Source organism: Anolis carolinensis, chromosome 3 (assembly GCF_035594765.1).
Source record: "Anolis carolinensis isolate JA03-04 chromosome 3, rAnoCar3.1.pri, whole genome shotgun sequence".
In the NCBI taxonomy this organism is placed as follows: domain Eukaryota; kingdom Metazoa; phylum Chordata; class Lepidosauria; order Squamata; family Dactyloidae; genus Anolis; species Anolis carolinensis.
The window spans coordinates 36,568,179-36,580,053 of NC_085843.1; the positions used below are offsets into that span (position 1 = coordinate 36,568,179).

The 11,875-nt window shown below is 42.8% G+C and overlaps 1 protein-coding gene across 3 annotated transcripts in view; it reads right to left on the reverse strand.

Moving 5' to 3' along the window:
- Window positions 1–11,547, reverse strand: part of upk1b (uroplakin 1B) — a 44,335-nt gene extending 32,788 nt beyond the window's left edge. Inside the window, exon 1 of one of the 3 annotated variants that reach the window (XM_062974751.1) lies at window positions 11,446–11,547. The gene's annotated coding sequence lies outside the window, so the exon portion shown is untranslated. Of the gene's footprint in view, window positions 1–1,698; window positions 1,914–11,445 lie in introns of those variants that run through there. The other 2 variants (XM_062974753.1, XM_062974752.1) reach the window with 2 other exon arrangements.
- Between the last annotated feature and the right edge of the window lie 328 nt (window positions 11,548–11,875).

An 11,875-nucleotide genomic window follows, 5' to 3' on the forward strand; every position in this document is an offset into this window, starting at 1 on the left:
CTCCCACCCTGCACTGACTTTGCTTTTCCATGTAATAACTTGTCCTAAACTCTCAATGTGTTACAACCACACCTTCATTTCCCCAGAAAGGTTTTCAAACTATTTCCCATCTAATGGAAGAAAATACTTCACCCCAATCTCTGTGACACCCAACCATTGCGAATGCTGTAGCCATAACGAAAGACATGATAAGTATAGATCATTAATCTCATTTCCTTGTATTGATTTAATCCAGGATTTGCTTCAATGTATATTTAGCATGGTGACATGTTAAAATGTGTCACTGTAAACATTTTCGTGAAGCAAGAGGATCAAGAATGCCATTTATATGGGCAGTACTGTGTAGACTGCAAAGTCCGTAAGGGTGTGATCTTCTCCACCCAATATTGTTTTGACAGTGGAAGAGGTTCTACTTCTTCTCCAGTATGAAAGGTAATAAGTAACACCCCACTACCACCACACACAGAGATATACCATAAACATAGTCTAAAATGCTTCACAAAAGAATAAAATTAGCACTAAATGAAGAGAGGTTTAGTTTTTTTAAAGTGACAATGTGTACTCAAAATCCTAATGTGGGGATTTTAACTGTGGGAATTAGCAGTTATGTGTTACATTCAGATCCTTTTTAAAAAGTAGGTAGAGAAGTTTTGTTTTTGAAAACATGCACAAACATCTTTATGTATTAACCATACCATTTCTGGCTTCTAGAACAGCATATAGTGGAAAAAGATCTTAGAAGGAAAAGGATGCCAACTCCTTGTGGAAAGGTGGGGATGGGGGCCAAGGTATGACATAAAACACTTTGTTAGTTTGTAATGCACTTGAGAGCAAGCTCTATTCAGCCTAGTGGGACTTTCAAGTACAATAAGGCTTCAGGGGTTCTAATGACAAGCCATTTCCATTAGCTTGAGAGTATACAGCCGCAGCAGAGGAATAAGTTACGAACAGAACAGATATAACACAGTGTTTACAAAAGCTTAGAGAACAGTCACGTATTTCAGACAGCTCTGAGCTTCTCATCATAATGTGCTTTCCAAAAAAGCTATTTTGATAGCTACCTCCCACCAGAAGCAGTGCGGCAAGGAGTAAGGTAGACCAATTCATACCACGACATTAAGAACAATTAGCTAAGCAGAAAACTGTACAGCATGTGCATGTCACATTTCTATTAACTTTACTGAACCAGGAGAAACTCATTATTTTTATCTTGCTCTCATTCCCAGAAAATGAAAGGAAATTTGAATTCTTCACTTGTTCTTTAAAATCTTGTTTTTCCTTTCTTTCAACCTGTACTGTCATTAAATGACGGCGCTCAATGGCATTATCATAAGCAGCATCAACATTTTAATGCCTGTAGGATATAGATAAAAGGCTTCGAGTTGCAACATTACACATAGATTAAATTTGATGAAATTAAGAAGTTGAAGTGTACAGAGGACTGCAATTTAACTATGTGGAGACCACTGAGTAGATCATGCAAGTCTACTCAAGTACAAATGCTATTGAATTCAGTGGGGAAGTTTGTATCCTTAGAAAGAAGCAAAAATGGTAAGAATTTTGTTTTAATCTAACAAATACTCTCTGCTAGCCTTTATCAAACTTTCAAAACTTTATAAGTTATAATAACTAAGAAGAACATTTGAATCTAATATATCATAGCCAAGAGACCCAGTGTCTCAGGAAACTGTTACTCACTTTCCAAACTGCTGCTTCCACTGTTTCAGGCTCAGCACTCCTACGCAGAATTCAACGTGTTCCCCCTCAGTCACCCTTTAAAAGAGCCCAAAGCACCCAAGAGTGATGGCAGATGATTGGTAAGGGGCACATCACATGAGACAGCCCTAGATCTGACCCAACCTGTTCTTCAGGTAGAGTTGGGCCAGTGGGTGTCTCTGGCTTTAAGATTCTCCGATTATACCGGAATGTTGTTGTACAAATATCCATTCACTAAATTCTGTGTTGTTTCTGTTCTTACCTTCTGTCAGAAATGAACAGGTGACTCATCTATATGAGTGCATTAAAGTGAATACACATAAAAAATAAGAACACAAATGGTTGTTATTATTTCTCCTGAGCACAGAGAACACATTCTGAAGAGAGAAGAAAAATAAAATTTAAAGACAAGCTTTGCACAAGGGAGAAAAAAGGAAAACAACGGAGTTCATGATATCTTTATCATGGCTCCCCAAAAGTATCCCCCAGATTTCCATTATTACTGTGTTGTTGTTTTTTTACATCAAACATCCAATTTTAATCGGTTTTCTATTTGGACAGATATAAATCAGAAATGTTTTGGATATAAAACCCTTTACATAGTTCAGTGATACCCAACATTGGATCTTATAGGTGTTTCGGACTTCATTATCAGATGTCTCAGAATGTTTGGGAAGCTGTCAGGAGCTTGGAACCCAATACTTGTGAGCCAGTTACACCCATACCTACGGAAGTCAGACTTGACCATGGTGGTTTATGCTCTTGTTATATCCCCAAATATACTATTACAACATGCGCTACATGGGGTTGCCTTTGAAGACTGTTCAGAAGCTTTAAGTGGTCCAACAGGCGGCAGCCAGATCTCTCACTAGAGTGGCATACAGGGAGCATATAACTTCCCTGTTATGCCATCTCCACTGTGCTACCGAGCACAATTCAAAGTGCTGACTTTAGCCTATAAAGCCCTAAACCAGTGGTTCTCAACATGTGGGTCCCCAGATGTTTTGGCCTTCAACTCCCAGAAATCCTAACAGCTGGTAAACTGGTTCTGGCCCAGTTTACCTGTCCGAACGCATCTCCCTCTATGAACCTACTCAGAAGTTGAGATTGTCTGAGGAGGCCCTGCTCTTGGACCCACCTCCTTCGCAGGTGTGGTTGGTGGGGACGAGGGGCAAGGCCTTCTCAGTGGTGGCCCCTCAGCTATGGAACTCCCTCCCCAGCAAAATCAGGTTAGCCGCCTTCTCTCCTGACCTTCAGAAAGCAAGTAAAGACATGGCACCTGGGACCAAGCCTTTGGCCAACAATGCAGTGAAATAAGTGAAGTTGAAAATGTGCAATAACAACTGGAATGGCTTTTTTGATTATGATCTCAAAAATGCATGATTTTAACAATGTGTTTTAATTTTTATATGGCTCTTAAATTTATGTTTTAATGTATATGTTGATTTTATATTGTTGTGATGTGGCATTGAATTGTTGCCATTGTGAGGCCACTCTGAGTCCCCTTCGGGATAGAGAAGGGCAGGGTACAAATACTGTAAATAAAGAAATAAATCCTGAACACCAAAATTCCTGGAGGACCAAAGGTTTGGGAACCATTGATGGGTTGCAATATTTGTTGCTGAGGTTCCAGCTTCCTCAAACTATTGAAGTTTGAGCTAGTTGTAGTCCAACAATATGTTGCACAATGTCCACCCTGTTAGAAAATAAGGAAATAGAGCAAATGGAGCCTACCACAAAAGACTGTATATATGTACTTGTAAGCATGTTCAAAGTAACAGTTTCTACCTTAGTAGACCTTATACAATACACAGGATTCCGCAGTAGACATCTTGCCCCCACTATCATCACTAGGAAGGCAAACTGTGTTACAACTTCATATACCATAAAGATAAAAGTATCCCATGAAATGTAGTCACATCCTATGGTTTTCTCCAGGCCCGGAATGTAAAGCTTCACTGACTAATCTCTTAATGCCTAAGTCACTATTTAAATAGCAAGTCTAGAAAACTGACAATCTTGCCAACAGAACTATAACATGCTATCAGTATTGCTTCAGCTATTTCCATGGCTTCCATAATTTCTCCCTAAACCCCCAGAAAATCACCTGTGTCCAAATTATGATGTAATGCTTGATGTGAAACTCTCAAATAGCCTCATTTCAGATTGTGTCTAGATTTCTTTGAGCTGAGCCTGGTTTAGAATGGCCCCATACCCTGTCTGTAGGGTCACGAACTCTTGCTTAAACAAGTAAAAACCTTACAAAGGGAAGGAAATGGATACCAAGTGTTAGGGAGGTCTCACATCTACAAAGACAGCTTTTGCAAGGCATCTCTTTATCCACAAAGCTCATAGACAGGAGATTTCCTATGAGGGGTATAGTGGTCAGATGATCTGTAATCAGAAAAACTACAAGGTGTTTCAGTATTAGGAGAATCACAGTTCAAACATATTAGTTTTCCAGAAATATCCACTTAATGCTTACAAATATCCAATTAAAGGAGGGGACGGGCATCATTATCGTTGCAGCTGTATAGCGGGCAGAATTTCAACAAGTGCTAGATTTAGCAATGGCTGGGAAGAGAGGATGAATCTTCTTACTTGAATAACAGAATGGAAAAGTGCTTTCAACACATTTTCCAATCTCCTCCTCCACATGTGCTTCAACAAATCTCTGCAAAAGGTCACACAGCCTACACGCAGGAGGCAGCACATTCAAGGATGACTTCACATCATTTTGTGTTATTAGCAGAGGAAAATATTTTTAAATGGTCAAATGTGTCGTTAAAATGCAAAAGATAGTTTTAAAAGGTAATTAGGGACACATTCCTCTATCTGCTACCATTATAGGCAGTGTGAGTAGGTAAGAGGTCAGGTCCTTTTCCCAGAAATGAATAAAGGCATTTTGGTAACTTGGATAGAATTAAAACCTTTCAAAGAACCAATAAAGGCCAATTCTAAAAATATATATATAATAAAGCAAGGGAAATGGGGAGGCATTAATTTCCTCCCTCTAAAAATCTCTATTTTAGGGTGAACCTTATTATAATTTTAATGTAGTGAAGTCAATGGAAGATAATTTACTTCAAGTATGTTGAAACAGGCTTGTGAACAGTCTGAGCTGTGATCTCAGAGAATTCATAAAAGGTAACCAGCTTAATGGTGCCATGAGGAAAGAACTTTGAGGCTAAAGAAATGAGAACTTCAGAGAATTCAACCTTAATTTCAAAGTGAATGCAGCAATACACACATGCACCTAAATATTTCCACGTCACCCCCATCAGGCCATTATGTCCAGAGCAAAACTTTTAAATGTACAAGTACAAATCAGTTAATAAAGCTATGCTTTCCTATAGGTTCATCCCCTTTTCTTCCCCATCACCACCAAGATGAAGCACAAGGGGGGGGGGGCGCGTGTGAGAAAGGGATAAATAGCTTATTCATTTATCCCTTCTATCTGCAGCAGCGTTTCTCAACCTGGGGGTCGGGACCCTTGGGAGGGTCATGAGGGGGATTTCAGAGGGGTTGCCAAAGACCATCAGAAAACACATATTTCTGATGGTCTTAGGAACCCAAATCTCTCCAGTATTTTTTGTTGGTCATGGGGGGGGGGGGGGTTCTATGTGGGAAGTTTGGTCCAATTCTATCATTGGTAGGGTTCAAGGGGCACTTTGATTGTAGCTGAACTATAAATCCCAACAACTACAACTCCCAAATGTCAAGGTCTATGTTCCCCAAACTCCACCAGTGTTCACACTTGGACATATTGAGTATTCGTGCCAAGTTTGATCCAGATCCATCATTGTTTGTAGTCTACAGTGCTCTCTAGATGTTGGTGAACTACAGCTCCAAAACTCAAAGTCAATGCCCACCAAACCTTTCCAGTGTTTTCTGTTGGTCATGGGAGTTCTGTGTGCCAAGTTTGGTTCAATTCCATCATTGGTGGAGTTCAGAATGCTCTTTGATAGTTGGTGAACTATAAATCCCAGCAACTACAACTCCTAAATGACAAAATCACCCCCCCCCCCCCAAACTACACCAGTATTCAAATTTGGGCATATTGGGTATTTGTGCCAAATTTGGTCCAGTGGATGAAAATGCATCCTGCAAATCAGATATTTACATTATGATTCATAACAGGAGCAAAATTACAGTTACGAAATAGCAACTAAAATCATATTATGGTTGGGGGTCACCACAACATCAGGAACTGTATTAAGGGGTTGTGGCATTAGGAAGGTTGAGAACCACTGATCTGCAGGGTTGGATGTAACCATTTTGCTGTCTGCTATGAAAGAAAAGATGGCACTCTTCATTCCATGCATTAAACCTTACTTTACTGCTAGCTAAAGAAAGAACAGTATCCTGAACCTAAGAACAGAAGACAGTATATAATGGGTGGAAGAAGCTTGTGTTGCACACAAAACTGTATATTCTGACATTTCATCACAGCTTCCTTATTCTTCAACCATCTTGATTTGGCAGAACAATCCCTATGTCACTTCACTTTTCCACCTATTAACATGCAGAAGCTTGCCCAAAACTCAATAGTGGGGAGAAGAGAGGAGTGGCAGAATCTTGCCTTTCTCAATAGATTCGGACAAACCAAAACTACACCTTCTCCTAGTTCTTTCCCATTAATAGCACCTGCTATTTTGACCACAGCCTGGGGTTACTTAGCCATACATTCTGCTTTCATTTTTGAAATGTTGGAATATACTTGCTGCCACTGCAGCGTTTTCTGCCCGAGGCTGCTGCTTTAGTGGAAAGACCACCCCTATCTATTTTTAAGGACCACACTCGATTTATGTTCCTATGGAAATGGAAGTATGTAACACCAATTTCTTCTCTTTTTAGAAATCTTCAGCGGCAAAATTGTGCACTTCAGTAATCCTAGGTGGAGTCTACTTTCTGGAGTCAAAGTTCAACACTAGCACTAGAATATCTGATTATGTTCAGAAGGGATTTTTTCCTCAAAGAAGGGAAAGCTCTGACGTTTTAGAACTGGTTGATATAAGTTCATCCACCTGGCTTCTGAATGCAGATGAATGGAAAGGGTGGGGAGTCCAATACTGTGTCTAATTAGGTTTATCAGTGGTGAAACTATGTCTCACTTGTTATGCATTCCCCCTAGTTGAGGACAGAGATGAGCAAGCTGTGGTCCAGATGTTGTCAAATTGCAGTTTCTAGCTTCTCTTATCAATTGTGAGGAATATTATAAACTGCAATCCAACTAAATCTGAAAGGCTGCACTTTTGTCCATCCATTTATAAGAGAACGTTGCTGTGGCCAATTGGGATTGCAGTGAATAGCCTCACTGTTTGAAAGTCTGGCTACTTTGTATATAGGGGCCTCCTCCCTTGGGCTGGTTGAATGGGATGGAATGGCCTGTTATGGTTGAGCCTTATGGCTCCGATACTGGGAGACGAGGTCGTAAGACTCCTCGAGAGTCAGACTCTCTTGAGGAGCGCAAAAGGAAACGGCTCCGAGACTTATTTGCAGAACCAACGGACGAAGACTCCTTTGAGGGTTTTACCGAGAGAATGGAGGAAGAGATGGTTAGCTCAGAGGAGGATGACATGGAATGGACTCGTGTGAGGGAGGATTTGGGTGTCACCGGCAATGATAGCATGGGAGGCGACTGGCAGGTTGCAGGATCGGACCCGTGGACGGGCTGGAGGGATGGAACGGGATCCACAGCTGGGAATACTGTGGGGCGTAGTCAAAGGTGTTTTAGCTCTGATGAGGATGATGATGATGAGGCACCTGGAATTAGGATAGCAGCTGATAGTGATGAGGAGTTATGAACTGGCATAAAATGGGGTTTAGAATCAATGGCTAATTGCGTTGGGCAAGGTAATCTGGACGAACGCTTGGGCTCTTGTTGGGGAAATTCCTGAAGACGGGTGTGATTCGTTTGCTGAATACGTAAGTTACCAAGGACACTGGGCATAGACGGCGGGAGGAACTGTGTGGGCTTTTGTTGTGCAACCTGTGTTTAATCTTGATAGCTTGGACCTCCGTCGTCTTTTTGACGGACATTAATTGCCTACTCTGGATTGACGCTGGACTGACTGACTGACTTCGACCTCGGACTATCCCTTCTGTGGCTATCGGTGGAACTGGTGAACTAAAGACGTCTGTACCTGGCTTTCGACCTTGGACCGGATTGGGACCCTGCTGACCGCTGCTACCCTGATTGATGTGTTTGGACCCGGAGTTCGCTCAGTGCACGGAGGAGTAACAACTTAGTTACTCAATCGTAGCTTTTGAGTAGCAGAGAGGAATCTGCTGCCAGTTATTTGTGTTTCATTGAATCTTTGTTTATCAACTTTTGTTTGTTTAAAGTGCCAGGCTGAAGTAAGCATTTTTGATTTAACCCGGATTAAACTCCTGTTTAATCCGGTTTATCTTTTGAACCGTTTTTAGTTCCAGCAAAGTCTTTTTGTATCTTTTCACATCGAAGGCAAGTGTTTGCCTAGCCCTTTGTTTCTTACGGGCATTTTTGGTTCTGTAACTTTAATAAGCTGTGTTGAACCTTATTTGGTGGCGTTCTGTCTGTGACATTGAATGTTTGCCATATATGTGTTCATTGTAATCCGCCCTGAGTCCCCTTTGGGGTGAGAAGGGTGGAATATAAATACTGTAAATAATAATAATAATATTGAATAGCCTTGGAGCTTTAAGGTCTGGGTAGTTACTACCTGGAAGAATCTTTTTTTGGGAGGTGTTAGCTGGTTGTGATTGTTTCTTGTCTGGAATGCCTGTTTTGGGCCCTCCCAGTGTTTTGGACTTCAACTCCCCCAATTCCTAACAGCCTCAACAGCCTTCCTTTTTCCCCCTGGGTTTGAGGTTGTTGGGAATTGTGGGAGTTTGAGTCCAAAACACCTGGAGGGAGGGCTCAAGTTGCCCCATGCCTGTTGTAGATGAACCCTGGTTGTTCTTCCTGCCAAAACGGAGGCAGGGGACCTTTTAGGAGGGAGAGCCGGTACCCTTCTGCCTCCTTCCCCGGGGTGTTGGGGGTGGTTGGGTCCACGCCTGGTGAAGGGAGAGAGGCCTTGGAGGGGGCCTTTCTTTCTTACCCGGACGGAGACGCCAAGGAGGGTGAGAGAAGAAAGTAACAGAGCGACCTGGGTACAACTTTGCTGCCTTGTCTTGTGAGGGAAAGGGGCAGGCAGGGATCTGTCTTCCCTTCTTTTTCCTCTTCCTCCTCCTGGGAAGAAGGGGCGACTGACTGGGTAGTGCATCCTTCGCCTCTTCTTTCGTAACCTCAGTGCAGACGCAGCCGAAGGACTCACGTATGTAGGGCAGCGAGGCACAGGGAAGGGGAGGCCTGCCAGGGCCAGGGTTTCGCTGGGAACCTCTGCCATGGCAGTCTCCCACAGGGCTGACAGGGGAAGGAGAGAAAGAAGGCCCGAGGAGCCCTCTCTTCACCACCTCCCCTGGCCCCGCTCCCGGCCAGGCCTCAGCGGAGGGCGGTGGCGGGGAGCTCCGTGCAGGCCTCGGTGCTCCCTCCTGCCCCGGTGCCATTAGTGCGGACATCTCCAAGCACCACACCTCCCTCCAGGCCATTAAATGGAGCCTGAAGTAGTAGGGGTGGAAGGAGATAAGGTAGGCTAGGCCTCTCTGGGTGTGTTTGGACTTCAACTCCTGGCATGCCTCCTGGGTGTCGGGCCCTTTCCTTTTTCCTCTCAGCCAGTAGTTGAGGGAGGGGGGTGAAGGTTGTTCTGTCCACGCGCGAGCTGGCCTTTGGCGCAGGCGCAGATGGAGCATTTCTGTTTTTGGGGTTTTTTAGGCCCCATGGAGGTTGGGGATGTCTAGTTTTGTTGTATCAACATAGAGCCGTGGATGATGGGTTGTGTTGTCAAATTTCAAGGTTGGGGGGGCTGTAGTTTTGTTGTTTTGTCCGGTGCCCTGATCCCATCACTCTTTTATATATATAAGAATGGATGCCCCTGGTGGTGCAATGGGTTAAACCCTTGTGCTGGCAGGACTGCTGAACAAGAAGTCAGCGGTTCAAATCTGGGGAGAGCAGGTGAGCTCCCCCTGTCAGCTCCAGCTCCCCATGCAGGGACATGAGAAAAGCTTCCCACAAGGATGGTGAAACATCAAAACATCCGGACGTCAACTGGGCAACGTCCTTGCAAACAGTCAATTCTCTTACACTAGAAGCGACCTGCAGTTTCTCAGTCGCTCCTGACATGAAAAAAAAGAATGGATCATTAGAGACATCCTATTTGACATAAAATGTTGGTTATAAGGTGGTTCCAGACACATATTTCAAAATTAATCTCCTCTTTGAATATAGCAAGGGGTGGCATGGACATAATGGAATTTGTTCTTTTACTGCCAGTATTGTCAAGCAAGATTTAGTCTTGCCCAAACTAGCTTAACAGGCTGAGAATGAGACAAATTTATTAGATGAACAGGGAAAGTTACTCATGAAGCAAGCCATGGGGTTAATGTTTTTGTTTTTAGAAAAGAGCTTACACCTGTGTTCAAACAGGTATGTATTGTTTCTCTATGAGTCTACTCAGAAGTAAGTCCCTCTGACTTTAGTCAAGATTTCTTCTGAGTAGATTTAGGGTAACTGGAGAATCAAAGCAGTTTGACCATAACTTTACCTGCCACAGCTTAATGATATGGAATCATGGGAATTATAGTTTGGTGAGAAACCAGCAATCTTTGGCAGAGAAGGCTAAAGATCTTGTAAAACCACAGCCTGCATGCCTCTATAGCATTGAACCATGGCACTTAAAGTGGTGTCAAACTGCATTAAATATACAGTGTAGGTGCACCCTTAAACGTACTCATGGGTAAATGTGCAAAAGGTCTCTTTCAGCCTATACAATGATAGCACTTTCATATTACTGTAGGTGCCATGGTACTGTCTTTTACTATCCCAGGGTTTGTAGTTTTGTGAGGTATTGAAGATTTGCTGGGGCAAAGATCTCCAGTGCCCCAGCAGATTACAAATTTCAGGATGCTGTAGAACATTGCCATGGCAGTTCAAGTGATGACAAACTGCTATAACTTTGGAATATGAAAGAAACATCTGTTTTATTTATTTCTGATAGAATAAGTGCTTAACTAAAAAAAAAAATAGCACCAAGCGGATCAACCACGGGAAGCAGTCCTATATGGCATCAGAATGGTCATTTGAGTTTTGAAATGCCAGGGCTGGCTGTTAGAAGGGTCAGGCAATCCTTTCAGATGGTAGACGTTGTGGTTTGAAAATATTATTTTAGGAGATTATAACATCCTGATTTCTCCCGCCAGGATTTAGGGAGTTGTAGCATAAAAACAAAAAACAAAAACGTTTTCAAGTATCTGTTGCACCCACTTTTCCAGTACAACAAACAAAGCAGAGCTGCGGTTTCTTTAATTTTTTTTTTTTTTCGTGTCAGGAGCAACTGGAGTTGCTTCTGGAGTGAGAGAATTGGCCATCTGCAAGGACGTTGCCCAGGGGACGCCCGGATGTTTTGATGTTTTTACCATCCTTGTGGGAGGCTTCTCTCATGTCCCCGCATGGAGCTGGAGCTGATAGAGGGAGCTCATCCACACTCTCCCCAGGTGGGATTCGAACCTGGCAGCTTTCAGGTCAGCAACCCAACCTTCAAGTCACTGGTTTCTTTAATAGGAACATCATATAGGCAATAACTGCCTACCCAAAACTTCTGCTGCAAACCAAAAAACCCCAGGGCAAAGATTTACGCAGCTGAAACTCACCTGTCACTTGAGAGAGATACACACCTTGTAACCTTGTGTTCGTCAGTAAGTTTTGTGAAAGGAAATGTGAACCCCACCCATCAGAGACAACAGTCTTGTGTTTTATAGAGATGAATTAAAGGTGCGGCCTGAGGCTCCAAATCCTGACAAATGTTGTTAACTTTTATTCAGTAAAGTGCAGCATCCAGTTTCCTCACATTTTAATAATACATATAGTATTCCGGGTAGGGAATGACTAGTGCTGTCATAGTGGGAGAAGAGCCTGGGTAAAACAAACCCAAAGTACAGAAACTTTTAACCGTCACATTGTGCAAGTATGGTGTAATGGTTTGAGTGTTGGACTATGACTCTGAAGACTAGGGTTTGAATCTCCACTTGGCCAATGACCATATAATGCACTAGGTGATCTTGGGCAAGTCACACTCTCTCA